This window comes from Bubalus kerabau, chromosome 1, assembly GCF_029407905.1.
Source record: "Bubalus kerabau isolate K-KA32 ecotype Philippines breed swamp buffalo chromosome 1, PCC_UOA_SB_1v2, whole genome shotgun sequence".
In the NCBI taxonomy this organism is placed as follows: Eukaryota; Metazoa; Chordata; class Mammalia; order Artiodactyla; family Bovidae; genus Bubalus; species Bubalus kerabau.
The window spans coordinates 218930150-218944720 of NC_073624.1; the positions used below are offsets into that span (position 1 = coordinate 218930150).

The 14571-nt window shown below is 43.9% G+C and overlaps 1 protein-coding gene across 3 annotated transcripts in view; it reads left to right on the forward strand.

Annotated features, from left to right (window-relative positions):
* CTNNA1 (catenin alpha 1) overlaps positions 1–14571 on the forward strand; it is a 329686-nt gene that overhangs the window by 143240 nt on the left and 171875 nt on the right. For 2 of the 3 annotated variants that reach the window (XM_055554907.1, XM_055554917.1), the window contains exon 1: positions 7354–7480. The exons of the other annotated variant lie outside the window; for it this stretch is intronic. The gene's annotated coding sequence lies outside the window, so the exon portion shown is untranslated. Of the gene's footprint in view, positions 1–7353; positions 7481–14571 lie in introns of those variants that run through there. 3 annotated transcript variants of the gene reach the window in all.

Consider the following 14571-nt stretch of genomic DNA (forward strand, 5'->3'; position numbering starts at 1 on the left):
CTCTGCTTTTTAATATGCTGTCTAGGTTGGTCATAGCTTTTCTTCCAAGGAGCAAGCATCTTTTAATTTCATGGCTCCAGTCACCATCTGCAGTGATTTTGGAGCCCAAGAAAAGAAAATCTAAAACTGTTTCCATTGTTTCCCCATCTATTTCCCATGAAGTGATGGGACCAGATGCCATGATCTTTGTTTTCTGAATGTTGTTTTAAGCCAACTTTTTCACTCTCCTCTTTCACTTTCATCAAGAGGTTCTTTAGTTCTTCTTTGCTTTCTGCCATAAGGGTGGTATCATCTGTGTATCTGAGGTCACTGATATTTCTCCCAACAGTCTTGATTCCAGCTTGTGATTCATCCAGTCCAGCATTTCACATGATGTACTCTGCATATAAGTTAAATAAGCACAGTGACAATATGCAGCCTTGATGTACTCCTTTCCCAATTTGGAACCAGTCTGTTGTTCCATGTCCAGTCCTAACTGTTGCTTCTTGACCTGCATACAGGTTTCTCAGGAGGCAGGTGAGGTGGTCTGGCATTCCCATCTCTTTAAGAATTTTCCACAGTTTGTTGTGATCCACATAGTCAAAGGCTTTGGTGTAGTCAAAGCAGAAATAGATGTTTTTCTGAAACTCTCTTGCTTTTTCGATGATCCAACAGGATGTTGGCAATTTGATCTCTGGTTCCTCTGCCTTTTCTAAATCCAGCTTGAACATCTGGAAGTTCATGGTTCATGTATTATTGAAGTCTGGCTTGGAGAATTTTGAGCATTACTTTGCGTGCATGTGAGATGAGTGCAACTGTGTGGTAGTTTGAACATTCTTTGGCATTGCCTTTCGTGATTGGAATGAAAACTGACCTTTTCTAGTCCTGTGGCCACTGCTGAGTTTCCCAAATTTGCTGGCATATTGAGTGCAGCACTTTAACAGCATCATCTTTTAGGATTTGAAATAGCTCAAGTAGAATTCCATCACCTCCACTAGCTTTGTTTGTAGTGATGCTTCCTAAGTCCCACTTGACTTCCCATTCCAGGATGTCTGGCTCTAGGTGGTTGATCACAGCATTGTGGTTATCTGAGTCATGAAGATCTTTTTAATATAGTTATGTGTATTCTTGCCACCTCTTCTTAATCTCTTTTGCTTCTGTTAGGCTGATACCATTTCTGGCCTTTATTGTGCCCGTCTTTGCATGAAATGTTCCCTTAGTATCTAATTTTCTTGAAGAGATCCCTAGTCTTTCTCATTCCATTGTTTTCCTCTATTTCTTTGCATTGACCACTGAGGATGGCTTTTCTGTCCTTGCTATTCTTTGGAACTCTGCATTCAAATGGGTGTATCTTTCCTTTTCTCCTTTGCCTTTAGCTTCACTTCTTTTCTCAGCTATTTGTAAGGCCTCCTCAAACAACCATTTTGCCTTTTTGCATTTCTTTTTCTTTGAGATGGTCTAACCCTGCCTCCTATACAATGTCATGAATCTCCATCCACAGATCTTCAGGCACTCTATCAGATTTAATCCTTTGGATCTATATTCATCACCTCCACTGTATATTCATAAGGGATTTGATTTAGATCATACCTGAACGGTCTAATGGTTTTCCCTACTTTCTTCCATTTAAGTCTGAATTTTTCAATAAAGAGCTCATGATCTGAGCCTCGTCAGCTCTCGGTCTTGTTTTTGCTGACTGTATAGAGCTTCTCCATCTTTGGCTGCAAAGCATATAATCAACCTGATTTCAGTTTTGACCATCTGGTGATGACCATGTGTATGTAGAGTCTTCTCTTGTGTTGTTGGGAGAGGGTGTTTGCTATGACCAGTGCTTTCTCTTGGCAAAACTGAGCCTTTGCCCTGCTTCAGTTTTTACTCCAAGACCAAACTTGCCTGTTACTCCAGGAATCTCTTGACTTCCTACTTTTGCATTCCAGTCCCCTATGATGAAAAGGACATCTTTTTTGGGTGTTAGTTCTAGAAGGTCTTATAGGTCTTCATAGAACTGTTCAACCTCAGCTTCTTTGGCATTTGTGGTTGGGGCATAGACTTGGATTACTGTGATACTGAATGGTTTGCCTTGGAAAGGAACAGAAGGATCATTCTGTCGTCTTTGAGAGTAAATCCAAGTACTGCATTTCGGACTCTTTTGTTGACTATGAGGGCTACTCCATTTCTTCTAAGGGATTCTTGCCCACAGTAGTAGATATAATGGTCATCTGAATTAAATTTGCCCATTCCAGTCCATTTTAGTTCACTGATTCCTAAAATGTGGATGTTCACTCTTGCCATCTTCTGTTGTGCCATCTTCTGTTTGACCACTTCCAATTTACCTTGATTTAAGGACCTAACATTCCAGGTTCTTATGCAATATTGTTCTTTACAGCATTGGACTTTACTTCCATCACCAGTCACATCCACAACTGGGCATTGTTTTCTCTTTGGCTATTTCTTCATTCTTTCTAGAATTATTTCTCCACTCTTCTACAGTAGCATATTGGGCGCCTACCGACCTGGGGAGTTCATCTTTCAGTGTCCTTTCTTTTTGCCTTTTCATACTGTTCATGGGGTTCTCAAGGCAAGAATACTGAAGTGGTTTACTATTCCTTTCTCCAGTGGACCACATTTTGCCAGAACTCTCCACCATGGCTCGTCCATCTTGGGTGGCCCAACAAGGCATGGCTCATAGTTTCATTGAGTTAGATAAGGCTGTAGTCCATGTGATCAGTTTGGTTAGTTTTGTGTGATTGTGGTTTTCATCTGTCTGCCCTCTGATGGATAAGAATAAGAGGCTTATGGAAGCTTCCTGACGGGATAGACTGGGGAGGGGTGGGGCCATGCTCAGTAAATCTTTAATCCAATTTTCTGTTGATGGGCAGGGCTGTGGTCCCTCTCTGTTGTTTGACCTGTAATGAAGATAATGGCGACCTGCTTTAAAACGTCTGTGCACCCATAGATGCACTCAGTGCCCCAGACCCTGCAGCAGGGCACCACTGACCCACACCTCCGCTGGAGACTCCTGGACACTCACAGGCAAGTCTGGGTCCGTCTCTTGTGGGTTAACTGCTCCTTTCTCCTGGGTCCTGGTGTGCACAAGGTTTTGTTTGTGCCCTCCAAGATTCTGTTTCCGCAGTCCTGTGTAAATTCTGGTGGCTCTGTGGTGGGGTTAATGGCGACCTCCTCCAAGAGGGCTTATGCCACACCAAGGTCTGTTGCATCCAAAGTCCCTGCCCCTGTGGCAGGGCACTGCAGACCCATACCTCCTCAGGAGACACTCAAACACTCAAAGGCAGGTCTAGCTCAGTCTCTGTGGGGTCTCCTGGTGTGCACAAGGTTTTGTTGCGCCCTCCAAGCATCTCTGGCGGGTATGGGTTTTGATTCTAAATGGGATTTCACTCCCCTTATGGTCTTGCTGGGGCTCCTCCTTTGCCCTTGGACAGGGGGTGTATTTTTTTGGTGGGACCCACCATTCTCCTGTTGATGGCTGTTCAGCAGCAAGTTGTAATTTTAGAGTTCTTGCAGGAGAAGATGAGTGCATGTCCTTCTGCTCTGCCATCTTGGACTCATTTCCAAGGGATGCAGGTTGGATTGAACCCATATCTCTTACATTTCTTGCATTGGCAGGCAGGTTCTTTACTGCTAGCACCAACTGGAAGCCCCAGATTAGGTTAATTTTCCCCTAAATCGACTTGTTGCTCTACCCTATTTTCACACTTGACCTTTTTTTTTTTGTAGTTTACTTGTTTTAATACCTGTCTCTTCTATTACATTTCAAATTTGTGAGAACACGGATCTCAATTTTATCTCAGTTTTAAAGTCAGTTTTATTCATTGCTGCTGCTCCATCACATAGCAGGTACCTTGGACTTAATGAATGCTCAAGTTACCCCTAGTAAGCTTGTCATGGTTTCTCAGGGGTCAGGAAGTGACTCACCATAGCTTACAGGGAACACTGCAAGTCTCTTATCATATTCTTTTTCTGTCACCTGATCCAACAAAGGTCCGTCTAGTCAAGGCTATGGTTTTTCCAGTGGATGTGAGAGTTGGACTGTGAAGAAAGCTGAGCGCCGAAGAATTGATGCTTTTGAACTGTGGTGTTGGAGAAGACTCTTGAGAGTCCCTTGGACTGCAAGGAGATCCACCCAGTCCATTCTGAAGGAGATCAGCCCTGGGATTTCTTTGGAAGGAATGATGCTAAAGCTGAAACTCCAGTACTTTGGCCACCTCATGCGAAGAGTTGACTCATTGGAAAAGACTCTGATGCTGGGAGGGATTGGGGGCAGGAGGAGAAGGGGACGCCAGAGGATGAGATGGCTGGATGGCATCACTGACTCGATGGACGTGAGTCCGAGTGAACTCCGGGAGTTGGTGATGGACAGGGAGGCCTGGCGTGCTGTGATTCATGGGGTCGCAAAGAGTTGGACACGACTGAGCGACTGAACTGAACTGAACTGATCCTTCTTTTCCTCAAACAAATCCACACACTTTCATCTTTAGGGCCTGTCTTAGTCTTTTGGGACTGCTATAACAAAATGCCACAGAATGAGTAGCTTATAAATAACAGAAATTTATTTCTCAGTTCCAGAGACTGGAAAGTCCAAGATCAAGACATTTGCATCATCATGTTGTAGGGAGACCTCTCTTCCTGATTCATAGTCAAAGCTCTGTTCTGCCATGGCAGAAGGGGAAAGGGAGATCTCTGGGGCCTCTTTTATAAGGGTACAAATCCCTCATGACCTAATCATGTACTAGAGGCCCCATCTCCTAATACCATCACCAAGGGCATTAGGTTTTCAACATAAATTTGGGGGAGAGGGGAAACAAACATTCAGTCTATACCAGGGCCCTATGCTTAGGAAGGCTTCTCATATGTGTGTGTGTTTGTGTGTGTGCACGTGTGCTCAGTTGTGTCCAATTCTTTTTGACCCCATGGACTGTAACCCACCAGGCTCCTCTGTCCATGGAATTTTCCAGGCAAGAATCCTGGAGTGGGTTGCCATTTCCTGATCCAGTAGATCTTCCCAACTCAGGGATCAAACCTGCATTTCTGTGTCTCCTGAATTGGCAGGCAAATTCTTTACCACTGTGCCACCTGGGAAGCCCCATGCTTGGTTTAATGCTCCAATGTTGGGATCTTGTAATTGTTAGCAATTTTTGAACATGGGACCTTGCAAACTAAGTAACTGGTACTTCAGTGAAGTGATGAATATACAAAGTTATGGAACATAATCCTTTATTTCTTGTTAGTTCAAATATTTATTGATTGAATACTATGTTCTAGGGTAGCTAAGTACAGTGGGGGAGGGGGAGGGAAGCCATAGCCACTCCAGGCAGAGGCCATAGGAGCAAAGGTTCTGAAGCTAGACATAGAATGAGATGTGGCTGGACAAAAATTGCCTTGTTAAGGTCTTTCTCTTGAAGGTTGTTCTCTCCCTTCATGGTCCTACTGCCTTTTGTCAGCAACTCCCAACTAGCACAAATCCATAGTGCTTTGAATTACAGCGGACACATTCACCCACAGACATTAATTGCCTAGGGGATGAGCATTGTGCTGGGTGCTGTAGGGAACACAGCTGCTGTCTTCTAGGAGTTTGCATTTCCTGGGAAAGGGAGATATAAGTAGTAAAGGGTAAACATGTTGAAGGCAGGTCTCCCTAGCACCTTGTTCAGTGCTCTGTGGGTATTGTTGTCTTGCATTATTTTGGATTTATAGACCAATACTGAAGTGAAAGAGGAGACTGAAAAAGTTGGCTTAAAGCTCAACATTCAGAAAACGAAGATCATGGCATCCGGTCCCATCACTTCATGGCAAATAGATGGGGAAACAGTGGAAACAGTGGCTGACTTTATTTTTCTGGGTTCCAAAATCACTGCAGATGGTGATTGCAGCCATGAAATTAAAAGATGCTTGCTCCTTGGAAGGAAAGTTATGACCATCCTAGACAGCATATTAAAAAGCAGAGAGATTACTTTGCCAACAAAGGTCCATCTAGTCAAGGCTATGGTTTTTCTAGTGGTCATGTATGGATGTGAGAGTTGGACTATAAAGAAAGTTGAGCGCCAAAGAATTGATGCTTTCGAACTGTGGTGTTGGAGAAGACTCTTGAGAGTCCCTTGGACTGCAAGAAGATCCAACAAGTCCATCCTAAAGGAGATCAGTCCTGGGTGTTCATTGGAAGGACTGATGTTGAAGCTGAAACTCCAATACTTTGGCCACCTGATGTGAAGAGCTGACTCATATGAAAAGACCCTGATGCTGGGAAAGATTGAGGGCAGGAGAAGGGGACAACAAAAGATGAGATGGTTGGATGGCGTCACCGACTCGATGGACATGGGTTTGGGTAGACTCTGGGAGTTGGTGATGGACAGGGAGGCCTGGCGTGCTGCGGTTCATGGGGTCGCAAAGAGTTGGACACGACTGAGCGACTGAACTGACTGAAATCAACCGTGTTCATCATCCCATGATGGAGAAAAATGTCGTTATTGTTTTTTGTACCAGGCTGATAGTGAATATGTATTTTGTTTATCTTGTAGTTTTTTGGGGGAAACATTTACCAGGAAGTTAAGAAAGGAAGACAGGGAATAAAATTCCCTAAATGGCCAGAGGGATAGGGACAGATGCCAGGTCCTTCAAATTTGTGTGTGTGTGTGTGTGTGTGTGTGCGCGCGCGCGATTGGGGGCAATCTCTGGAGGGGACACCTCGTGACAAGACTCTTGTCCTCCATCAGGATAGCTCTCGGTTACCCCATCTGTCAAGTGACAGATGGATTAGGTTATTTCTCGGAGTGCTTCCATCGCACATTATGAGGTCCTTAGAGTCGGATTCTAGCTCCACTTCGCCTCAAGCTACGGGGCCTCAGTTTCTCTTGCTGTGAAACTAGGAGCGGGGGCTAGAGCACTTTTTTCCGGAAGCCGGTCATTGAAGAACACCTGTGGCACTCCTCAGAGGAGAGTGCCCGGGACTCGGCGTTTCCTCGCCCAGTCCCTGGGGCACCAGCGAGGGGGTGGGGCCTGAGCCGGCCGCGCCCGGGGACTCACCTGTGCGCAGAGCGGTGACTCACCTGCTCTCCCCAGCTCGCGGGCTGTTCCAGGAGTGAGCGTTCCTCCTTCCTCTCGGGGGTGGGAGGGGTGTCACTCCCATCTTTGGTTACTAGTAGCCTGGGATGAAGTAACTCAGAGGTGAAGGGCGGAGAGCGAGAGGTCCTTTTAGGGGTCCGGGTCTGCCATTGCCAGCCTCTTTGGCCGAGGATTCGCCCCCAAAGGGAGAACTGGGAAAGCTGGGCGGCAGCGGGAGGCGCTGGGAAGAGCGCGCCGGAGGGAGGTGCTGGGAAGGGCGGGCGGGGCTCGGGCCGCGGGGCGGGGGCCGCGGGCGGGGGGCGGGCCGGGGGCGGGGGCGCCGGGCGGCCCATTTCCTCCTCGGAGCAGGACTTGGGGAGACAAAGCGAGGGCCCGTCGTCTTCTGGCCTCTGGAATCTTCCAGCGCTCGCCCAGCTCGCCGCAGGTAATTGTCTTCGTGCGGGTGCGGGCTCCCCAGCCGTCCGAGGGGCTCCTCGAGTGGGCGGGCCGGGCGCGGTCACCTCAGCGACCTTCCCCTGAATCGGGCTTCAGGCCGGCGCCTTTGCGGCCTTCGGCCCGCTTCCCCGGCGGGGCCCCCGGCCTGGGCCCTGGCCCGGCGGGCGGGGCCGGCGCTTCCTGGCCTTTGGGAAGTTGAGGGGCCGCGGCGGCTGGAGCGGAGCGACTGGCGGACCCCGCGCTACCGCGGCGCTTCCCTTCTGGAAAGTTTCTCCCGGTGTCTAAACTTTGTTCAAGTGGGCTCGGTGCGCGCGCCAGACCCGCGGTGGGCCCCCGCGGCCGCCTTGCTTGCGGGGAAGAGTGCGCGTTGTTGGAGGTGCGGGTGGTTCCGGGAGTTGAGTTTTCCTCTGAAGTTCGTGTGGTTTGTGGTATCTGTGGTCGCACCCCTCCCCCACCACCGAAACTTCCAGGTCAGGTGGACGCGACGTAGGCTGAGCCCGCAGCCCCGCATTGTCGGCCGGAGCGAATGGAAAGTTTGTGGCCCTTTCCCTGACACAGCCTGGCTGGGAATGGGCGCCACACCCGTGTGTGGACTTTTGGCGTGCACCGAATTAACCTTTGTTTTGAAATTACTCTGACTTACTGTGCTGGTTAATTGAATACTTAATTCTGATTAGTCCTAGTTTTCACGAGTGGCGTTGGAATCTCTTTTTGTTAACTTTTAAAGGAGTGTGCTTGTGTGAAACACTTGTTGGAAAAAATGTTGACTGAATGCCTAACCTTGGCTTGGCAGGAATGGCTTCCTAATAATGCGGGCGGCAGTTGGCTCAGATCCAGGACTCACACCCTCTTAATGTACCCCTAAGTCTTCGTAATATTTTGTGTGTGTGTGTTTTGGACAAAACTTACAGTAATTTAGAATAGAGTAAGTTGTGTTAAGTCTCCAACCAACTTAAGGACTTTTCTTGTTTATGGTGAAGGAAATGATTACATCATTGTATTGTTGCAACAGGATAGGCATTTCGGTAAGAGGGTATTTTCTTTAGCAGTGATTTTTAAAGACGCTACAGGTGTATGTTCCTTTAGGAAAGGATGAATTTATAAATCAAGTTAATTAGGATGTTATTTTTACAAGAGGAACGGGTTGAGAAGTTATTCAGAACCTCTGCCCAGTTATTTACTCTTTTTGAGTTTTACTAAGTGAAATATTTTTTTATCCACTTTAATTTTAAGAAATGATATCTAACCCCAAGACCTCACACTGTAATAAGAGACACATACACCCCAGGTGTAGTACAAGAATGATGACGTTTACTACCATAATAGTATGGATAAGAAGCTTGTGAATGGTCAGTCTTACATAATAATAATGATAAAAACTGGTGGAGACATGGAAAGGGGGCTAATGAGTTTTGTTGGATAAGACCAGAATGCTTCCAGGGGAGGACAGCTTTTGAACTGGATGAAACAGGAGTAGGGTTTGGTTAGGAGGAAGCATAAAAGGGCAAAGGAGTTTATGGAATTGTGATCTAAGTCTCTGCTGGTTTTCCTTTTACTCTTGGTTCTTGTTTCTCACTCTGGGTTTTTGTTTTTGTATTTGTTTTGGTTTTACTTGTTCTATACACTCTTATCAAGAATTCTATCCAACGTATCTCGAAAGCCTTACATCATTGATGGGGTGTCACCCTCCTTTCATTAGTAACATCTCATTCCATACAGTGACTTAGAGATCAGGGGTGCCCTCTTCCTCTAAGTTGAGAATCACTTTTCTGCATAGTCTTCCTGTCATCAAACTTAGGTTAAAAATCCAACACTGATGCTAAAGTGGAAGCTTCTTTTTTGAATTAGAAAGTCTCACTTGATCCCTAGGGTCACTTGTGCACCAGAGAACTGCTTGGGTGTCCCAAGAGGCTTCTCAAACTCGAGGACCAAAATGAGATACCTTTTTCTTTTTTAGACCTAAACCAGATGTGGAGATGGGCAGTAACTGGCAGAGTCCTGAGATTTCTTTGAAAAAGGGACAGTGTGAGATAGGATAGAGCTGGTTGTTGTGGTTTGTTTGCTGATGAAGATCTGCACAGGGGGAACAGGGATCTCTGCTTGTCTGAAGGTCCTGAGACAGGAAAGAACTCCATGTGTTGAGAGACCTTAGAGAGGACTTGTGTAGCTTTAAGTTCTTTTAGAGTAGGGGGAAGGCCTCACATGAAATTGCCAGGAAACTCCAGATCACATGTTTGGATTTTCTTCTAAGAGTTGTAAGAAACTGTTGTAGTGAGTTTCATGGTCTGATTTCCTTTTTAAGATCACTTCTGCTAGTGCTTACAGGGCTTGTATTGTGTACAAATGGAAGTAGGGAGTTGAGCTAGGAAGATGGTGGGACTGAGAGTGGTGAGATAAAGGGAGCTGTATTTTGGAGAAATGAGATAAGCTTAACATATGAAATATGAATTGGACATGTTGTTTGCTCAGTGATGAACCCCCTCCCCCTTTGTATTCCATCATTTTTATCCTATTACAAGACTTCAAGCTAGCACTTTCCTTTTTGGTAGCAGATCTCTTCCACCAGGTGGTGTACTCCATTACACTATACCTTGTTATTGATATCGTTGTTTGTCTTTTCTGTTAGAAAGTGAGCCTTGATCTTTGGCATGGTACCTGGCCTGGAGAGTAAAGAAAACATTAGATGCCCATTGAATGAAGGAGGAAGGAGTCTTTTCTTTATGGAATCTGGCTTCTGGGTGGAACTATGACAGATGAGCAACAGTCAGATTATGGATTACCAAGTTGGTATTTTGAGTGAATGATAACTATGTTCATTTCATTCTTACTCCTTCCATCCAGCTGTAATCAGATTAAATCCTTTCCATTTTGTCTTCCTCTTATAAGTTCTTGTTTTCCCTTCTCTCTGCTTCCACTCTAGTTTAGATTAATTTTTGAACTATCAAAACTGCTTGTAGTTCTCTGGAGAACTTGTTTTATAATTCATGTATATTTTAATATATTTATAGAAACAAAAATTACATTTTATATAATTTATATTTAGAAATTTTATAATTTCTACTGGAGAAGGTAATGGCACCCCACTCCAGTACTCTTGCCTGGAAAATCCCATGGACAGAGGAGCCTGGTAGGCTGCAGTCCATGGGGTCGCTAAAAGTCGGACACGACTGAGCGACTTCACTTTCACTTGTCTCTTTCACACATTGGAGAAGGAAATGGCAACCCACTCCAGTATTCTTGCCTGGAGAATCCCAGGGATGACGGAGCCTGGTGGGCTGCTGTCTATGGGGTCGCACAGAGTCGGACACGACTGAAGCGACTTAGCATAGCATAGCATAATTTCTATATATACATTTTTCTAAAGGACCTCTTGATGAAAGTGAAAGAGGAGAGTGAAAAAGTTGGCTTAAAGCTCAACATTCAGAAGACTAAGATCATGCCATTCGGTCCCATCACTTCATGGCAAATAGATGGGGAAACAATGGAAACAGTGAGAGACTTTTTTGGGGGAGTCTGGTATGCCGCAGTCCATGGGGTCGCTAAGAGTTGGACAGGACTGAGCGGCTTCACTTTCACGCACTGGAGAAGGAAATGGCAACCCACTCCAGTGTTCTTGCCTGGAGAATCCCAGGGACGGGGGAGCCTGGGAGGCTGTTGTCTATGGGGTCCGACAGAGTTGGACACGACTGACTCGACTTAGCAGCAGCTTAATGAATTGAGTAAATACCACCATGTCCACCACCCAGATCAAGAAACAGAAAATTACTAGTACTCTAGAAATCCCTTTGCAGTCACTACCCATTCCTCCTCTCCCTTCAGTTTTTATAATCTGAGAATTTGGAACATTATTGTTGCTCTATAAATGTCTGCTAAAGTTAATTGAATTTCTTACTGTTTTCCCCTCCACCATTCAGTCTTTTACATACAAGCGATACTTATTCTTTTGGGGAGATACACTGCTGTCTTGTTGCTGCACTAGTCAGAATTTTAGATTGGCATTTAACACCTTCTGAGTCTTGGCGTTAACTTATTTTTTCAGCCTTATCTTCTATTGTGAATTGTTGCTATATGTCTCTGCATCTGCCAGGCATTTGTTCTGGAATGCTCAGTTCTTCTCTTGACACAAATGCTATCCATCTGATCGATATGCCTCTTCTGTTGAGACATTGATCATTGTTGTTGAAAGTGATCTTTAACTTACTGGAAATTGTGAAATTTGCACCTGATTATGACATTCTCATTATCTTTTAAAAATATACATAACAAGATGTACCGTTTAAATTATGTGTACACTTCAGTGGCATTAAGTGCATTCACTTTGTTGTGTAACCACTGTCACTGTCCCTATCCAGAAAAATTTTCATTGTCCTAAACTGAAGCTCCATAACCGTTAAACAATAACTTTCCATTTCCTCTCCCCCTCTGGCCCACTGGCAACCTCCATTGTACTTTCTGTCTCTCTGAATTTGACTGTATTAATACCTGGCTTGTTTAACTTAGCATAATGCTTTCAAGTTTTACCCATGTTGTCAGTATATCCTTATTTTTAATTGTTGAGTACTCCATTATCCAGTCATCTGTTGATGAACACTTAGGTTGCCTCCACATTTTGGCCACTGTGGATTATGCTCCTGTGAACACAGGTATGCAAATATGTGTTTGTGTTCCTGCTTTCAGCTCTTTTGGATATATACCTAGAAATGGAATTTCTAGTTCATTTGGTATGGTAATTCTGTGCTTAAATTTTTAAGGATCTGCCATACCATTTTCTACAGTAGGTGTGTTATTTTATATTCATAACAGTAATGTGTAAGTGTTCCATGTTCTCCACATTTTCATCAACACTTGTTAATTTCTATTTTTAATTTTTACAAAGATTTGTTTACTTTTTAATAAGTTATCCTGATAGATGTGAGTTGATGTTTCATTGTGGTTTTGATTTGTATTTCTCTAATGTTGACTGATGTTGACTGTTTTTCATGTGGTTATTGGCTATTTGTGTATTTTCTTGGAAGAAATCTCTTTTCAAGTCCTTTGCCCATTTTAATTGTTTGGGTTTTTTGTTGTTAAGGTATAGAATTTCTTAGTGTCTTCTGGCTGTTAATCCCTTATTAGATATAGGACTTGAAATATTTTCTCTCAGTTTTACCCTGTTGGTATGTCCTTTAGTGTTCAAAAGTTTTAAATTTTGATCAAGTCCAGTTTATCTATTTTTGTTGTTGTTGTTGTTGTTCCTCATGCATTTGGTGTCTTCTAAGAAATCATTGCCAACTCCGTTGTCATAGAACTGTTCTCTGTGTCTCCCCCCGCATCCCTTCCTCAGCTGAGCTGTGACTTCTTTGAGAACAGGAGATAAAGTTTTTTATTGTGATCTCTTTACAGTAAGCACATAGTGAGGAAGGAAAACTTACGAAGAGAATTTTTTTTAATGTAATTCTTAAAATGTCATAACAAACAGTAATTGTATGACAGGGTATTTTCTGCTGTTGCTAATTTGTCATTGATTATGTGTCTGTTACCTGATTTATGATGATAACCTGCTTGTAGTGAAAGTCACTCAGTCATGTCCGACTCTTTGCAACGCCATGGACTATAACCTACCGGGTTCCTCTGTCCACGGAATTTTCCAGGCAAGAATACTGGAGTGGGTTGCCATTTCCTTCTCCGGGGATCTTCCCAACCCAGGGATCAAACCCCGGTCTCCCAGGTTGTAGGCAGACGCTTTACTGTCTGAGCTACCAGGGAAGTCAACTGCTTTTAGGGGTTTTTAATCTTAATGAATCTCAGCTGGAGAATTTGAACTTTGTCGTCTGTGTAACAAATGTGATGAACTTATAAAGGATATTTGGGCTTCCTTATTGGGTTAGATGGTAAAGAATCTGTCTGCAATGCGAGAGACCTGGGTTTGATCCCTGGGTTGGAAGATCCTCTGGAGAAGGGAATGGCTACCCACTCCAGTATTCTAGCCTGGAGAATTCTGTGGACAAAGGAGCCTGGCAGGCTACAGTCTGTGGGTTCGCAAAGAGTTGGACAGAACTGAGCGACTTTCACTTTCATAAAGGATATTTATTTTTAATGTCTGATGTGATAAAATGCTAATGTATTATTTTACTTATGGAGTGCTGTTATTTACATAGCACTGAGTTGCTGATTTACCTTCCTAAAGGCTCTTGTGGACCATAAATTCTTTTGCTACATGATGAGTTCCTTCAAGGCCATTACATTCTTTAGCATTTTTCAGTCTTTTGTGATACCTGACTCATGTCTAATATGAGTAGATATGCTATATATAGGATTTGCCAGATTGATATGGGGGTGGAGGCAGCTTGGCTTTACATCCAGTTTTTTTTTTTTTAAACGTTTTATTTTTATTTATTTGACTGTTAGTTGTGGCATATGGCACATTCCCTGACCAGGGATCAAAACCAGCTCCCTGCATTGAAAGCATAGAGTCTTAGCCACTGGACTGCCAAGGAAGTCCCTATACCCAGTTTTTTTTTTTTTTTTTTTTTTTTAAATAAAACCACCACTCATTTTTATCACCTAGGGATAAACACTGTTAACATTTTGGTGTACATCCTCTGATATTTTTTCTAAGAGTGTATTGACTATAACTTTTATAAAAACTAGATTTTTACTTTATTTGCTCTTGTCCATTTATCATGCTCGAACATTTCCCCTGTTAATAGCATTAAGATTAACCTTTATTTTATGTACCACTGAGAAAAAATAAGGGCTTCCCAGGTGGCTCAGTGGTAAAGAATCCGCCTGCCAATGCAGGAGACACAGAAAATGTGGATTCTATCCCTGGGTTGGGAAGATTCCCCTGGAGTAGGAAATGGCAACCCACTCCAGTATTCTTGCCTGAAAAATGCTATGGACAGAGGAGCCTGACAGGCTACAGCCCATAGGGTCGAAGGGACTTGGACATGACTGAGCCCACACACAAGAAGTAAACACTACTAAATACACTAGGAAATACCATCAATTTTAGAACACATCCAAAGTTTAGAGACTTAAAGATGTGAAATATGTATGCTTTAGAATTGATGAAATATGTTAATCTCACAGTGTTAACAT